We start from the raw sequence: 18284 nt of genomic DNA on the forward strand, positions 1-18284 counted from the left end.
CAAATCCCTGGCAGTTCAAGCCATCTGTGAAATTAGAGGTTAATCATAGATGATTACCTTGAAAAAGTGGGCAAGATCTGTCCAGTCCACTTGCATATCCTTTATTAGTTTACAACTTTAATGTGTTATTGGTTTGCAGTGTTGAAAATCTAACCTCCCTTGTAGCATAATAATGAGGGTGAGGCTACAGCAAGGAGACCATTTATCTGTGTCAACATTGCACAAAGGAAAATTACACATCTCGTCTTATGCTTTAGCCATGCCATTTCAGAGTTCATTATACAGACCATCTTTCAAATCCACTGTGATGTACATTGACCTAAAGGGCTTTGTGAGTCTTGTGACTCTTTGAGGGGCTGTTGCTCTAACTTGAAAAAAATAACCCAAACCCCATATATGTTAGCCGGCTAGCTGCCTAGCTAAGATTAGTTCTTGTGATAGGATAATACAGGCCAATATTGTGCCAACTTGACAAGCTGTGTATTGTTCAGAAGTATAAGTGGAGATTCTTATTCACAGGGCAGCCCATTGATTATACCATTCAACATTTATTATTTCCACAACTTCAAAAGACACACCCGGAGCCCTCACACAATGCCAACAATGTAAAGTTTAGTAGATGCTACAGTTTTACAGTGTCACATGACAGGGGTCATTTTGTTTGTTTGTTATCATCTGTGTCCCGCAGAGGTAAAAAAGAAATAAAAGTTCAGATGATATGAAAATTCCATCTGGTCTAAATTTAAGAACTATGGGCTACTATAACAGGCACAACAGCAAAAAACAAACAATTATATTTTAATTTTTGGTAGCTCAAAGAGGAAATATGGGCTGTTGGTTGAGCAACCTTAGCCCGGCCTTGTGCACAACCTTGGTCTGTGTGAATGAATGGCTGCCAGCTGTCTGACTCACGGAACCAGCTTTAGTTTACCTTCAAAGACAACGATCGATATGTGCTCTAATTTGTACACTACATGCCACTAAGTGGCACATGAGGGCAAAACTGCATAAAAGTAACCTTTTTTGGGGGTGATTTTTCCCTTTCATTTGACAGAGAGTTAAAGTGAGACAGGAAAAGGGGAAAACCAACAAACCAAACACAGCATCCGAGTTTCAGGCAAGTTTCATGGCCACCATAGTTTCTTCTATACATTTGGAATGATAGGGTAAGGTGAGATTGTTGCAATCAGCAACGACATCACTAGATGCCAAGAAATCCTACACACTGAACCTTTATAGAAAACAACACTTCAATTTATAGTATTTAATTTTCTGTCAATAGGGGGTCTCTCACACAGCAAAGTAATATTAAAGTTTTATTTAGATTGCATTTAGTCACCTTCAACGATTTCCTTCCTCATTCTCTGACATACCAAATGCAGAGATTTCCATCAGCACTGGCTGCCGGCCATATAGCTGACTACTCATTTAAATGCTATATTACATTACTGCTGATACAAACAGAACATTTCCTGCTGCAGTTTCGCATTAAAAGCATTTAACTGGCGAAACATGTTAACTTTTATTATGAAGTAGTCACAAGAAATGTAATGTATTTTTCCGTGAGCTTGACACTGACCACTATCATTCATCAAAAATACATATTCGTTTTCTGCATTTTGTGACAGCAGTTCAGTTTGAAATATTGCAGGGAGTAATGCAACATGGAGAAGCAGCCACAGAGTTGCTAAATTTTGATCTTAAAGTACTACATCCCTACAATGAATTAAAGTTGACTTGTTATGTGTATGTGTTGCTATACAGTATCTTTATACCAACAGAGACTCTGTGGCATAGTCTGTGGCACTACGTCGCTGGCTGTGTAATGAAGGAACACATATATCTGGTGTGTCCATCTAGGTTTTCTCTTTTCTCTTGACCACAGGTAGGTCAGAATCCCTGCAGGTGCTTTATCTATGGCAGCCTGCCTTGCACATATTCTCCCCCTCATTTATCACTGTCCAAACAGCTGACAAGTAGTGCAGTGGATATGGATCATCTTAGACAGTCAGGATGAACCACTCCCAACGGTACACTGTGCACATACACAGGCATACTGTCATAAGAAAAATTAGGAAATAAATAAGCCCAAGAGGAATCACATACATAGTGTAGGTCGGTGATTCTCAATGACCAGGCCATGACCTGGTACTCATCTTTGCTGTGTTTATAACTGGGCTGCAAAGATATTATGTGACAGAACAACTTCTGCAAGAACAACAACTCTGTGAAGGCTTTTCAGCACTTATCTCCACGGATTGATCTCTTTCCTTCTGCTGCATTTGGAAAACTGCTTAAGTGTAGGATTTGAGGATTTGTCTTGTGTGTACTCTAAGGTTGTCAAATGTCTTGTGCAAATGCCCCCTGAAGTACACCAACATCCAGGTAAATGACATGTCTTTGCTTTGCATGGTTGTTAGTTGCTGTGTGCATGCTTCAAAGGCTAAAGGATGGATGTGCGGTAGCTGGTTAACCTTCACAACTTTGGGGAGCTGGGCTCCCATGTCCAATCCATCAATTGATCAAGAGCGCAATGAGACCATGAATCTTACTTCACTTTTCTTGTCAGCACATTGCAAATGGCCCTTGCAGGCATAATATCATGTTTGCTCAGCCTGGCACTTATTCAAAATAGAGGCAGAAAACTCTTTGGCTTTCCACGTCTACAAGTTTTTTCTCTTTCTTCTTCTAAGGTCTGAAGTTCTAGCAGTCTCTCCATTGGATGGATGCAAACAAACAGAGAGACTGACTCACTATTGATGACTATTTACTTGAAACGTTTGCATAAATGTGTGCTTTAACTTTAGTTTAGAAATTACACTCCCTTGCCACTTTATTAGTTACACCTACAGTATATAATCTAGTGCAATCCTGTACTACAGCTCTGCCACATATTCTACCTTTATGAAGCTTATCATTTTTTTGTTAAAACTTTCTGAGAGGTGTTAATTCAACTATGTGGTGGTGGCGTACTGGACTGCATTTCATAGACATGTGTTTCCCATGTGAGATGCGTTGTCCACCCCTTTTACAAACATGAGGGGGACAATATTAAAAAAAAACTCTCACTATAATATAGTCCGGATAAACACCACTTCAAAATAAAACCTTAATAATTAACATAATTTAATTAATGCCTCACCAACAGTGGTAATCAAAACATTATTATTATCTTTGCAAAGGTAGAATTTATGGCTGAGCTGTTGTATTTGTGTGCATTACATTTTACAGGCATACTTAATAAAGTGGTCAATGAGTGTGTATTGTACATTCTTTGAAAATTTTAATAAAAGAAGCCTTAACTAAAGACATAAAGAAAACTAGATCATTACTGCCTGCACAGAAAACAAAGTGGGATTCTTCACAAGCTCAAATAGTTCTATGGAATAACAATAAGGAAAGATCTTGGATGATAAATCTCAGATGCTAGGATATTACAGGAGCTAGGTTTACTCATACTCACAAAGTGTTTCTTCTTTTTTATGCCATCTATCATGGTCAGTCTTTGTTTTTACATTCACTGCATTTTTTGTTAGAAACATAATTAATGGTTTCATTGCTCTATCCTGCTTCTTCAGTTTGAAAACAATACAAAGGAATTCTGCACTACATGTTTGCAGAATGTCACCCAGTATGAACTGACTTTGATTCCTGTAAAGGTGCCTACAAATTGGGCTTTCCTACAGCATCTTTGCAGCAAGATTTATCTCTGTGGTTTATTTTTACAAAACACAGCTAGCACTGCTGTTGAGACAGTGAACTTGATTACATTTTGACTGCACATGAGTCTGTTTGACAAAATGCGGATCAGTTTGAATGAATGTGAATAATTTTGACTAAATCTAAATTAGTTTCATTTTCTGGATTTTGGTTTACTGTAACTAAATCAGTGCTAACCTATAGCAGCTTGGATGGCATAGTAATATCTTCTGACTCACCTTGGGCAAAAAGGCAATGAGAAATAACATCTCTAACAATATGCTCCATAGAGAAAAATGAATCTGAAGGTCTGAAGCTTACCTTTAAAAAAAAAACAGTAACACAGATAAAAAGATTGACAATGCCACTGCTTGTGGCAATGATCTTATTTCATGGGTGGGCAAGCTACAACAGATAACTATTGCAAAGTAATGGCAGCCTCTAAAGTAAAAGTTTGGAACGCTGCAGCTAGTTAGATGGATGGATAGATGGATAACTAGACCTTTTCCCAAATGTTAATTTAATTTATTTGGTATTTTGTTTTGGGATTGTCTTGTTCAACAGGCTAACTGACAGAGATCAGAGATACCCTCAATTAGCAACCTCTAACATGACCTTTGCTCCTTAGGTTGGCTCGCTCACAGCTGGCAAAGCAAAACAGGTATTTATAACTGTAGTTGTAGTTCAATTGGAGGCATATATATATATATATATATATATGTGTGTATATTACTCTAAAAATAAAGTTTATTGCAGGATAAAGCTAGTCTGGTTCAATACCTCTGAATCTCTGGACTGCCAAGAAAAAGTATCTATAAGTAAAAGATGAGAGTTGAGAAGAAAGTGTATATATAAAAGCAGAAGTACAAGTTACTTTTTTCCCCACTTCAGTAAACCTCTGTGGATCTACACCAGCCAACAATTCACAGCAGCCCTCCAAGGATGTGCCCTAAACACTCAACCTTGAAGACTGTCCGGTAATGTAAAGTATGAGTAGAAATGAGGAAGGTGGAGAAGCATACCATTAGGATGCTATGTTTATCATGTGAAGGACATTGTTGGTATAACCTTGAGCAAATGACTCCACCTGCTATATTAGCACAATGAATATGTTAAATGTGACCTGTGGAAGCAAGGATGAAAACAGAAAGCCAGCTCAGCAGGCAGATAAAATAGCCCCAGCTTAAAACAATTCCATATTTAATGTATGCTGAGTTTGTGTGTGAGCATTCGGTCCTGAATGTGCGCATGCTGCAGCGATGGCTGGCTAAATGAAGTAGGACGGATGCAGAGCACGGCAGCACTGTTCTTTCCCACTCACCGGAGAAGAGACTTTGTTAAGGACTAGTGATTGTCACTCTGTCCCTCACTGTGAGGCAGAGAGCAGCTGATGATAATTAACCTTCAACACAATCAGCCAAGACCGGGAAGCAATGTCACACAAACCCTGAGAGCCGGTTCATGTACTCACTCATATAACACACCTGTAAATTAAAGGATATGTAATACCAACATATCTCAGATATATTGTCTTGATCCACTGATGTTACAGTAAACCATCCATAATTAGATTCAAACCCTGTACATACTGACTCTGACTGACCAGAGTGTGAGAGCAGAAATGTTGGAGGATGCCATGAGACAACACACACTGCCAAATAAATGACTAGAACAATTAGAAATCTCTCATCAGATGTCACATTTGCTTCATCTCTCTGACCATCCCTCCAATCATAGTAATTTCACAGAGAAGTGTGGTTTAGATGGGTGGATGTGTTTATCTGCTAGATAACAATGAACACTTGAATAAATAGCAGGCTCCTGTTCCTGCAAATGAGGTGTTCACCCTTCCTTTTCATGCTACCACCTTAATTATTTGTTTAGCTAGTGATCATGAAACATTTAACAAACAGTTGTGGTAGAAAGTATTTAAATCATTACCATAAATATTCATCATTTTAAAATTATGTGTACTATCTTAAATTAGGGATTTCAAGAGCCGATGTGCAAAACCAACACTGGGGCTAACTGAGGCAATTTTTTAAAATAACTGGTATATTCTGTATATATTTGGTTTAATATAAACTAATAAAGTATACAGTATTTAAAGACTCCTCCAGTTATTTATTTATGGCACACTAGAGTTTGTTAAATAGCAGCCTGTGGGCCAAATCTGACCCCTGACCTAGCTGTAAATCTATGCATATTACATGGACTAAACATCTATGCTGGATAATGTGTGGGCTATTAACAAAGTGAATTAAAACATAATAATATTCTAACAAACAAAATAATTAAAAATATAAACATCTGTGTATCTGCTGCAGCAATAAACCACTATTGGCCCCCAATGTGCTGAGACTGGCCTTTGGTTGAACCCAATTTCCAACTACTGCTCCAGGTACGCCAGCTGTCAACAATGCCCCATTGTGCTCTGTTTAAAACAGTGGAACTGTTTCGCAACACACAGCGTTGAAAATAAGTGAACTCTGCTCAAACAAATAAACAACAGCCAGTGAGTTAAGCGAACGGCAGCACTCCACCCATGACAGAAATGGAGCCATGAAACAGAACCATGAAACTCATAAACAGGCACAGGAGGACACAAAAAATAAATTTCCACCAAATAACATCGGGTAATCTGCCATCATTTGCACATCCACCAAGTGCAGCACAAAAACAGAGCCGTAAAGCCACTGTGCCACTAAAAATAGAAATCTGGTATTTTTGTGTGAAAATGCAGAAGTGGAATCCCCATGGCATGAACATCTGTGACAGAGACTTTACCTGCAGGTCACTCCTCTGTTAACTGAACTTCTTGGTTGAAAACAGGTCTGCTGCTGGGACTTGGACTGGGACTTGGCACTAGCCCTGTATGTGCTGTCCTGATGCTGAAGTGGGTTGCGTCAAGCTGCGCTGAGCTGCTGCTCCTTCAGCTCTTTTATAGTACTCTATTAAAAGCAAATGAAACATTTTCTAACATCTGTTGTAGGTGGAGGATTTGTTAAAAAGTAACATCAACAGAATTACCGGTAGTTTAAAGATAATTGGAGGACTACCTATCAAGAGCAAGTCAAGCCGATTTACACTGTGTTCCAAATGATTATGCAAATACCATTTAAATTAAACAAACAAACATTTGGTTTTTAGTTTTTCAATCAAAGTTTTCAATTGTGCTGCTTCGCATGTCTGTTGAGATCACTGACATCAATCTCAGACAGGTTTAACGGGAAACTACTTAAGGAGGTTGTTCCACATTATTAAGCAAGTCACAGGTTCCATGCAATATGGGGAAAAAGTTGCATGAAAATTCATTGTATTAAGAGAGCAGCTGTGAAAAAGCCACTGATGAGTAGCAAATTTGAAACTGCTGGTGTCCCAAGAACTTCTCAATGCAGGATCCTCCAGAGGCTTGCGGATGTGCATAAAGCTGTATTTTGGCCACCCTTAAACAATGAGAGAGGAGAAACGATTGCAGTGGGCTCAGAAATACATGAAGACTAATTTTATACTATACTAACAGTTTTATTCACTGATGAATGCCATGCTACACTGGATGGTCCAGATGGATGGAGTTTTGGATGGTTGGTGGATGGCCACCATGTCCCAACAAGGCTGCGACGTCAGCAAGGAGGTGGTGGAGTGATGTTTTGGGCTGGAATCATCAGAAGTGAGTTGGTAGGCCCCTTTAAGGTGCCTGAAGGTGTCAAAATGACCTCTGCAAAATATGTGGAGTTCCTAACTGCCCATTTCCTGCCATGGTATAAAAAGAAGAACTGTGCCTTCCGGAGTAAAATGTAAGACAACGCACCATCCCATGCTGCAACAAATACCATTGAGGCTTGACTGCTATGGGCATAAAGGGAGAAAAAATCATGGTGTTGTCACCATCATCTCCTGACCTCAACCCTACTGAGAACCTGTGGAGCATCCTTAAAAGGAAGCTCTATGAGGGTGGGCTCTATGAGGGTGGGCGGCAGTTTACCTAAAACAGCAGCTCTGGGGAATTCTGGCATCCTCAAAGGAAATACAGGCAGAAACTGTACATGGACTTACAGTTTTAATGGATGAGAGAGTTGTTAAGGTGATATCAAAGAAGGGCCCCTATGTTAATATGTAACCAGATCTGTAAAGATGTTTTTGATTGAAATAGCTTTGATTTGAGAAAAATTACCCCCATATGCAAAAAATACAACAGATTTCTGTTTTCAATCTCTGTTTTGCATAATAATTTGGAACACTGAATTTTGAATTATTTTGCAAAAAAATGCCAATTACGATATAATTGTTGAGGAATAAAAAATCCTATTGACTGCCAATTATATAGACTGTTTAGGGGGGGGAAGAACAAAAACAGTATATGCTTAATAATTTGGAACACAGTGTATTTCTACAGCTCAAGATCACTAATCATAATTTTGCCTCCAACATAATAATAATAAATTCATAATAGGTAAATTACATGTATGTTTATTCATTCTAATTTATCTTGCCAAGTTAATGTAGTTATCAGCTCAGATGTACCTAGGTGGAGGCTCATGTCAACACGTTTTTCTTCCACAGTGAATGCTGTTAACTTAGATAATAAAGGTCAGCAAGCACTAATATCTTTTAAATTCAGCCAAAGAAATTGTTTTTGTTATGACTGGATAGAAATAAATAGAAGTCTTTAAAACATTGGTAACTGTTAAGTACTGTCAAACAACTTGTGGTTGTTTTTTTAGGTTACTAACCTTTGAGAAAAAGAAAATATTTGCTTAAATATTTGGTAACTGTTAACATTAGATGTTTAACTTAGCTAACGTCAGCTCTGACTTAGCTCTCTACCTTTAATGTTAGTGCAGTTTGAGTCAGAAAATACAGTTACGTTGTTAGCTAAGGTAACATTAACATTATTTTTTTTTAAGTAAGCCAACATAGTTTAATATTTTAACTGGGCAATATCTTCAAAACTGTGAAATTACTGTCAAATTAAAGCTTACCTTTGAGATAAAACAGATGCTTAAGCGAACGTACATTAGTTTTCTCTGAAATAATAATAAAGTTTAGACAGCGCTTTTAAAAACAAAGTCACAAAGTGCTCTGCATGGTTGAACTATGATAAATAAAAAAACATTTAAGGACTGAAATTAGAAATATAACGTTAGCTTGAAAATGAGGCTACTAACGGACGTTTTTACCCACTTAACGTTAGCTAACGTTAAATTAACGGTCGGTAACCGGCAGAACCGTTAGCTTCCATGTAATACAGTGACATAAGTTACACATAAACTAGCAGGTACAGACACGAAATGTATCCCTAAATGAAGCGAAATTTAGCTTCTTATTCTTCAACACAAATGTGAAACTAAATTAAAGCTAATATACCTTCACTTTAATTAACCTGGGCCACCTTTCAGTCGTTTCCGTTGCCTGGTTATCGTTTTCCCTCAAACTCTCCTTAAAGAACGTACACTGCTATGCTGTGTTCAATGAACCTCGGAAAAAATGGTTACCATTATAAAAACACACAAGTCGTCATCTCTTCATCAAGGGGGTGTCCTCATTTTGGGGGGGCCCTGAACCTGAGCTGCCTCGGTTCACTCTGCCAGCACCAACAACAAACACCTCAGTAAGTTGTAGAGAGAATGATATCACAAGCCTTAGTAATTGTACATTTTATATTCATTAGCAGCCTCAGTAATTCAATAATATGATAGAGTGAAGTGGTCCTGATTAATTTCAGGAGGTTGAAACTGCTTTTATTTGCTCCATGTGGGCTAATACACACAAAGACAAAATGGAGCGTAAAGGTTCATTCCTGACCTTAGAAATAGTAGTTCTATACAATTATTTTGTATACATCAAGGTCAATTTACAAGCTCTTTATTAAGCTTTTTTAAATTCGTAGTCTTCATCAGTGGATGGAGTTTGGCCTGTTGTCATGGAGTTGTAATCTCAGTTTTCGTCTCATAAAATTAGTTTTTTTAATTATCTGGCAGCACAGACATTTCATTTGTGTAAATGACTGCCCAATAACACTGAATTACTCTTGATTTGATTATCCTAATAATGAATCCCCACATTCTGGTACTTTCCAAACTCATTCTTTGTTTTGGAACAAAACCTCAGCTAGAACTGGATTTGCAGGACAAAAAAAAAAAAAAAAATTGTTGATATGCACCCAATTCATAATTGCATATAGCCAATCCAACATGATCACCATTCCCAATTACTGAGCTGTCAAATTTTAAGTGTTCCTTTGAGGCATCCGCTGTGGTGCTTGGCATCAAATGCTGCATGAACTTGAATTGCCAAGCTGCAGATAAACTTATGAACATGAAATTGATTATGTAGAGCAAATATCTGACTTATAACAAGACAGCCAGCAAAGCAGTTTGTGTTTATGGATGCAGCATTTATTCATTTTGGGAACAACACAAAGTACTTGCGCTTGCAGAAATGCTAGCAGCAGCTGGCACCAGTGTAGCACTAACAGGTGGTTGCGATGCTGTTGCCAATAAAGTTCAGAGTAACTATTTTGCTGAAAAATGGAGAATAAGCGCCTAACATTTTTGTTTTTACACACGGAAAAGACTTTATCATAAAATCTGAGGGAACAACCTTTACCCAGTCTACCCAGGTGTAGAGGAATCCAAACATATAAAAACAGGACATATTGGGAACAGAATATAGGCTATCTATGAGTATTATTTATAGTTAATTTATATACTATATGTCATATTAACAAGGATAATCAAACAGTTGACTCATATGCAAATTAATTCTTAATGGACAGAAGCATTTGGTAAAAAATATAACTTCCATTTGTGGTTATGACCATTTACTGCCCGGGGTCAAAAGCTACCCACATTTTAATTTATCACTGCATCACTTCACAGCACATTAATTCTTGGAGACGATAAACAAAAAGGGTTTTCGAATATAATGCTATAAATAATAAACCTGTGGATGCCAAGAGTGGAGCCAAATACTAAATTAAACCACAAGGTGGTGCCAAAAATGAGCGTGAGTGTGTGTGTGTGTGTGTGTGTGTGTGTGTGTGTGTGTGTGTGTGTGTGTGTGTGTGTGTGTGTGTGTGTGTGTGTGTGTGTGTGTGTGTGTGTTTGTGTGTGTCCCAACCACCCTCTCACCAAATCTCATTACAACATCACGTTCAATAAATTCCTCCTTTGTTTCCGTTTAATAAATAAAAAAATCTAACGAGTAAAAAGTCTAAACACCGAGTCTGTAATGAGTGTTAAATCAACACTTAACACCAGAACGGGAATCGATCATCCTCTTAATGAATTTGCAGTTGATCTGTACCACTCCACTTAAAGTGAATACTTTGTCACTGTAACATACTGCCATCAGTCACGACCGAGATGTCCTCGGCCTCTGCCTCCTACCAATTAACAATGTGTGAGCCTCTATTGGCACTCTGATTCGCATAGTCTCCAATCTGCACAAGGACAGTTTCCATTCAACCCAGCATGCAACAATTAGGCAGCATGGAGTTCACCAACGCAGCTGACACATAAAACAAGAGAAATGTACAGACAAAGAAACCTGACTGTGTGTGGAGTCAGAATCAGACAGGTTGAAATATCATTTTCGTTAAAGGCTATATGATGGATAATCAGTGTCTCAACTTCTGCTGCACAATGAAGCAGCCTAATACAACAAAGGAGGTTCAGTCAGTCATTGACGCAGATTATATCTTCTACTTATATCAAATTGACATTAAAACCCTTTTTAAGCATTCATACAGTTTTGCATATGATGCATTCACTTTAAAAAAACAACAACAACAACTTAATTGTCTTACCTGCTTAGGCTGTGTGTGTGCTCCCTCTTCAGGTCCAGGTTTTAAAATAAATTCTCAGTTAGTTTGGCTCAGGTTTGTGTGTGTGTGTGTGTGTGTGTGTGTGTGTGTGTGTGTGTGTGTGTGTGTGTGTGTGTGTGTGTGTGTCCGCAGAAACACGTCGTTTTGCAAGAAAAGCGTAATTGCAATGTAACTCAATTCTCCCCTCCTGTAGTTCTCTGGAGCTTGTTCCGCGCCTCCCCTCCGCCACCGAGACTCACCGGGCAGATAGAGATGGGCAGATAAAAATGCCTTACCGATAAGATCAACAGCAGTCCAGTTAAAGCTGATCTTTAGAGGACCAAATCATTCCCTGTTTCATGGGGCATTAGCGCACCCGGTGAATAAAAAACAATCCACATCCCAAATAGTTGGAAAAAAAATATCCCTCCTCACTTTATCCCCCCAGAACAAAAGCAGTCCTTTTATGACACCGGCGGAGAGTTTTTTTTATTCCCCCTACTGTTTAGTCTTCACTTAACGTTGCCTTGAAATCTGATAGGCCTGCTGAACTGGAAGGTCTATCTATTAGGCTTATTCTAACGATGCCGGTGATGCTGCGTATCCTGCATCCCACTTACCAGTGAGGGAAGAGCGCAAAGAGGAAGAGGAGAAGGGAGAAAAAAAAGCCAGGCAGTGATTTTTCGCTTTGTGCTGTGCTCCTTTAAAACAAGCGGACCTCTGAAACACACTCTGTACTTAAAAAAAAAAAACACCTCCTTTACATCTTGTGTTCGTACATGTAGTCCCGCACAGTCGGCTGTATCCACTGCGGGTCCGGTGGAAAGATGCAGAGCAGATTGAGGTGCAGGCGAAGTCTCGTCCCTTTTCTCTTGCGCGCACACACTCACAGTCAGAGGGGATTTATTTATTTATTTATTCATTTATTTGGTGCCTTCCTCTCACACACCGCGGCTGACCAGACGTGGAAAGGAAGACGCTCCGGACTCTTGGTGCTTTTATAGGAGCGGTGGGAACTCCGGAGCTGCCTTTTGCTTCAACATGTGAAAGCAGCCAGCCACGGAAAAAGCTCATCTGACATGAGAGAAAACGGTCACGTTAACGAGAATTAGTCGATCTTTTTTCTTCTTTTTTTAAAAAACAAAAAAATGTGGCTGTAAACTGGATGAGGTGGATAAGATTATGACATTAATCATGAAGCAATAAAATCACCAAAATATATATAAAAAAACCAATAGGCTATGTGCAGAGAGGAATTGTGCCAGTGCATAAAAGCGCATTACTTCCAAAGCAACTTGCTCTGAATAAATGTATTCCTACCTGTTTACTGCACCCCAGGGAGGATAAAAAATGTAAACACATCTTTTAATATCTTTAACCCAACCCTCCGGAGAATGCAGCAGCAACATTTGGAGGGCACAGAGCAGAAACAAGGTGTTCTCCCCTCCTTAACTGGTGTAAAGTACAATACAACCCCTACATAAGAGTTCCTATAACTGACCTTATCGCCAATCAACAAGCAGCCTACAGCCCTGGGCTTGCACTTTTACATCTGTCAAGATCTTCTGGGATTTAATAGGTGAACAATAAGGTCATACTGCTGCTCCACCTTGCCCTTTGACTGTTGGTTAAGCTTCTTTTTTTCCTCTTCTTTCTCACACATTTCCTGCCCTCATCAACACTCCGGAGTGGTCATCAGTGCAATGTGCAGTGGGAGAAATGGTGAGCTGCAAGCTAGAGAGGGATGTCAGCTCTGTAAGGCACAGATGAGTCTTGAAAGTTCAGCAGCATTGGACTTAAATGTCTGTTTAAACACTAAGTGATAGTAAAGGGAGACGGTTGATGTAACCGCTCGTGAGAGCTGTAAAGGGACATCTAAGAATAATATCTTGACATTTTCACCCCAGGCCACCACCCCAACCTCAATGCACCCACCAATCATGCATACCATTACAGTGGAGAGGCTGCAGAGACATAAGAGAAGCCCATCCACATGCAACCATTTTGCTCAAGAGAGAATTTCTATGAGTATCGAAGAATCGTGTCACGTACAAGCAGATGGCAGGAAAAATAAGTTGAGGGATGCTTTTCCCATGATAGCAGAGCGGGGATGTTTTCTTGTTGCATTGCTCTTGGATCACACCTACACAAGGGCTTTATTCCTTAGAAATTACCTGCAGCAGCAAGGTATCCACAGGCGTGTTTAAATATAGCCTGAGGAACAACAGTGAATAAATGGATTATACTGTAATATGCACAAGCATGGCAGCAGAATTGTCATATCCTGAAGTGCATTGTCACTAATGCAATCTGCATACCATACAGTCAGCTATGTGTTGAGTAATTTATGATCCATTATTGATAAAAAAAAATGGAATCAGCATGCTTCAGTGAAGCGTTACCCATCATCAACATCCCATTATATATGACCAGAATGGAAATGTATTGAGATGTTTGTGTCTTGTAATGCAGGCCGAAAATTGATATTAATTTTTCATAAGCCCCTTGGGGCAAACACAAAACTATGCTGAGTATGTATTTGGCTATTTGCTATTTTCCAAACTTATTGGCTAAATCATTATTATTACCTTGCATATACCACTGCTGCCACAAAGTGCAATCATAACAGGTTGACGGTTCAAAGACAGACAGGAGGACGTCAGAGATTTAGAGATGCAGCAGAATCAGTGTTATCTTCTTTTTTATTACCTTTTTTTCCCCCTCCTTCTCAGAATCTGATGCTGATCACCCACAATGCAACTTGGCCACAGACAGCTTGGTTGGAAATTCAGACAAGCTGCAACTAGTGTAGCCTGTAAGCTGCTAGCCTCAAGCAAACATGAGGAGCGGGCTACAAAGGGTCTGACATGCTCACTTCTTTTTAATTCCACACTGCCAGATATTTTTCGTTTTCAAACTTCAACGCCAACAGATTCTGACTCATGTTACATCACTTGAGGTAATTTATGAGACTTTGCACATCTCCCTCTGGAGCCACAGAAGACTTAATACAACTCTTTTCAAATATGTTGTAGTAGCTACTTCCCAAGACCTGTAAACAGACACTGATATGTAAAATTGGTGACATACCCTAAGTTTCAAAGAAATGTTGCTTAAGGGATTTCTGAAAATAACTAGGTTGGGGAGAAGAGCTAAACCCCCCTGTTAAAGATTAAAGATTAAAGATTAGTATATATATTAATGAGCCATCATTTTCACACAGCCTGCTAAAATGATGACAAGATTGTCATCCTCAGCATTTGACCAAACACAGTTTTATGACCTGTTGTGCTCACAAAAGCCAAGTTTTTGATGTAACCGATTAATTACAATATATCACACAAGAAAAAAATGAAATTAAATAAATCTGGAATGAGAAACAGTTAGAAGACCCTCCCCTGCTCTCTTCAGCCAAAAGAAAACATTCATAATCCTTCCCCTTTCCTGCCCCCCACCTCCATAAAAACATCCCTCCAGCGCCTAAGTAGAAGTAAATTTAAAACCAAGTAAGTAGTTGACTAGTGGTTACAAGATGTTTACTATAATAAATACAACTCATACATCAAATAACAAATCACAAAAATATGCATACAAACAGAAATAATACAATGATTTTGTGCATTATGGAAATAGAAATATGGGCAATAGAGAAAGGACAAAAAAATGCGCATTCAAATAATTGAAATAACTGTTTTACTGACATTGCTGGATTATTATTGATTTCAGTCAATAATACATTATTGACCACCGGCTAGTTTTTAACACACGCAGCAGTCTACCCCCTTCTGAGAAAAACCCACTCAGATACTATCATCTTTAATAACTGCAAGCCTATTCTTAAGCTGCCCATCCAATCAAAAGCTTTTGAAAGAAAACAGATGTACGCTTTTTGAACCATAACATTTTTGAGCAAATGTCAATCAGAACATCCCCATGCTATCATCCTTTTTACTGATCACTAATAATATCTGAGTATGTCTTGCCCCGCTACATTTCAGACCTTTGGACTTCCTATGAGGCAGCTTCTTAAGGTAGGTTGGTTTTAGATCCAGAGCTGATGATAATTGTAGCTTATACAAAATGTAATTTAAATAGTGACAAGAACAAACATTGAAGAAGAACTTGTTTAAATAACAATTCAATGATTCAATAAACATTTCAAAAATGTAATAAGCATGCCAAAAGTACAAATATACAAAAAGTGTATGATTAAAAAAACACTGTTTTTTTTAATCTTTGCAATAAATTATTCACTCGTTCATATACCTTAACACTACAATATATTCAACAGCTGAACGTTCCATTTTCTGCTCATGTTCTCCATCTATTTTGTCTAATGATATCTTTATCTTTGTAAAAGTTAGTAATGGGACTTCTCCTTTTAAAAAAGGGTGGGGCAGTGGGTCAGGTTGCTCACTATAATATATACACCGTATGAACATATTCACACCATCAAACACACCTCCTCTCAGCCGATGTAAGAAGAATTCCTATAATGTTGACACAGTCAAACTCTTAAAACATAGATGCACTGTCAATTTTTCCAGAGCTCAGTGCAGTACAGTGGTAGATGGGCTGTCCAAATACCCGCTGAACAGGACTGATTTGCTGTGCTGTGTGGCAGCTTAAGAGTGCCTAGAATATGAACGGGCATATCTGATGTTCCATTTCAGGCACAGTCATAGAAGTGTGCATCTCCTGATGTGAAATAGGTTGTTAATGGAGCATGGAAAAAATTCTTAGCTGAAAATCTGACTTGTGGAACTGGCACATTGACAGCTGCATAGCACTTGCTCAGGCACAGTACAGCACAGTGTATGCTTTGCTGAGTGCCATCTAGTACTGAGTTGCAGCAGAACTGTGGAAGAGTCGCTAATGGAAATGGAAAAATCAGCCACACAACTATATGTTCATAAATATGTTGCATTCAAGCCATGACATCTGAGAGTCTGCCACCGTCTCTCAAACATCTGCCATTATTAAGTGCAAACTCTGAATGCCTTAATTTATGTTTGTGTGACCATGTCTGACTTGATCAAACCATATTTGAGCAAAAGCCAATTCGTAATTAGGCAGCACACTGACACTGCAACATAGGCATTATTGACAAAGTCCTAAATCCCCAATGAGCTACAGCGATGCGTGGGTGGGATGGATGCAAATAAGGCAGCTGATGCTGAAATTGCAGGACAAGGGTACAGTCACCTCACTATGATGCGAACAATGGTGCGTGGTGCAACTCACATTGGATGACACATTTATGCTGAAGTCAGAGAGTGAGTGCATTCCAGTGGTTTATTGATTGAAGGAAGCTGGCAAGGTGCACTAACAAGGAATAAAAATCACCGACAAATCAGAACATGGATTGTCAGCAATTTCCCTCATTAGCATTCGAAGCATTATTCTATTGACAGCTGTTCTGGCATTGACTCCCTTATTTACTTGTCAACCTGAAAAGGTTTGATTTCTATGAGAGGACGGGTGTGAACGCCACACTGAAATTCGCAAACCAGAATCAGAGCTCACTCATCGCCATAAAAGTGGTCTCCAATTATTGTGTCGATTTGATTATGAGAGTAAAAGACCCTCAAACTGGCTTTTTACTATGAGTGATGGGGTCCAAACAGGTTACTCCACATGAAGTATTTTTCATGTTGTCTGTGATTTTCTCACTTTGTCTGAAGTGGTCATGAAAAAAATGTGATATCACACATTTCTGTGCATCAATCAGGATTTAGAAATATTTGAATCAAAATGTTACAACAGTTGTGGGGTTGGTCATGGTGCCAGACCATAGTGAGTCAGTCAATCAATCAAACAAAACAAAACAAAAACCCAACTATACCACAATCCTGCCGATGCAGATGAGCTGAGTTTTTGATTTGCAAACTAATAAATAATAAATAATAAACTTTAACTCTGGCTCTTGTAATAAATACTTAATGTTATAGAGAAATCTTTAGATCTGAAACCATGTTTTCAGAGGCTTTAATGCACTGTAAAAGCTGTTATACTGTTTGCAGAACTTCATTGAAGTTGTTTCTTTTGATGTTTCATAAAGTTGTCACCGTTTTTTCTCTTTTTCTTTTTGGTGCACATAAATGTCAGTTCTCTAATGCATCTACAATATTCACATATAGGTTCAAGACACACATTGGGCAGCCACTTCAAGGGGATTACTTTCCAGCTGCAGGAGAGTTGAAGGCGTCAGCAATGTACAGCACAGATGGCAGGTCAGATATCTATCATCAAGTACCTTGCCAGAGCCCATTGGTGATAAAAGACACAGGATGCATGTGATGCCACATACATATGGACAAACACATCTTGCGATGGGATCCCACCAACCACAACGCCTGTCAACATGTTCTGAACCATGAGTACTCTACAGTCATTACTACATTATTACATGAATACTAATGGGTCGGCCCATGCCCATCTTTGAACTCAGCCTGTACCTGTACATGTTGACAAAATCTGACCACAGACAGGCAGACAGAGAAACATATAAACACCTGGAATAGTTCTCAAAACTGCTTCTGTGGTAGTTCCCGCAACAGTAGGCGTCTCCAGGACATTTTGACATTGTGACACACACACACACACACACACACACACACCACGCTCAAGGTGAAAACGATACCAGCCAACAATGTGGAAGCTGGTAAATATATGTACATATACAGTATGTAAAGCTGATGTATGTCTACACGTGCACGTTGCGTAAACCCTTCACCTTGACAGCTGTTTGTGTTAGAGATTGATTTACAACTTTCAG

The 18284-nt window shown here is 38.9% G+C and overlaps 1 protein-coding gene across 2 annotated transcripts in view; it reads right to left on the reverse strand.

Moving 5' to 3' along the window:
• grik4 (glutamate receptor, ionotropic, kainate 4) overlaps positions 1-12442 on the reverse strand; it is a 275167-nt gene extending 262725 nt beyond the window's left edge. For both annotated transcript variants that reach the window (XM_051397871.1, XM_051397870.1), the window contains exon 1: positions 11510-12442. The gene's annotated coding sequence lies outside the window, so the exon portion shown is untranslated. The remainder of the gene's footprint in view (positions 1-11509) is intronic.
• Between the last annotated feature and the right edge of the window lie 5842 nt (positions 12443-18284).

The sequence above is a fragment of the Dicentrarchus labrax genome, unplaced genomic scaffold (genome assembly GCF_905237075.1).
Source record: "Dicentrarchus labrax unplaced genomic scaffold, dlabrax2021, whole genome shotgun sequence".
NCBI lineage: Eukaryota > Metazoa > Chordata > Actinopteri > Moronidae > Dicentrarchus > Dicentrarchus labrax.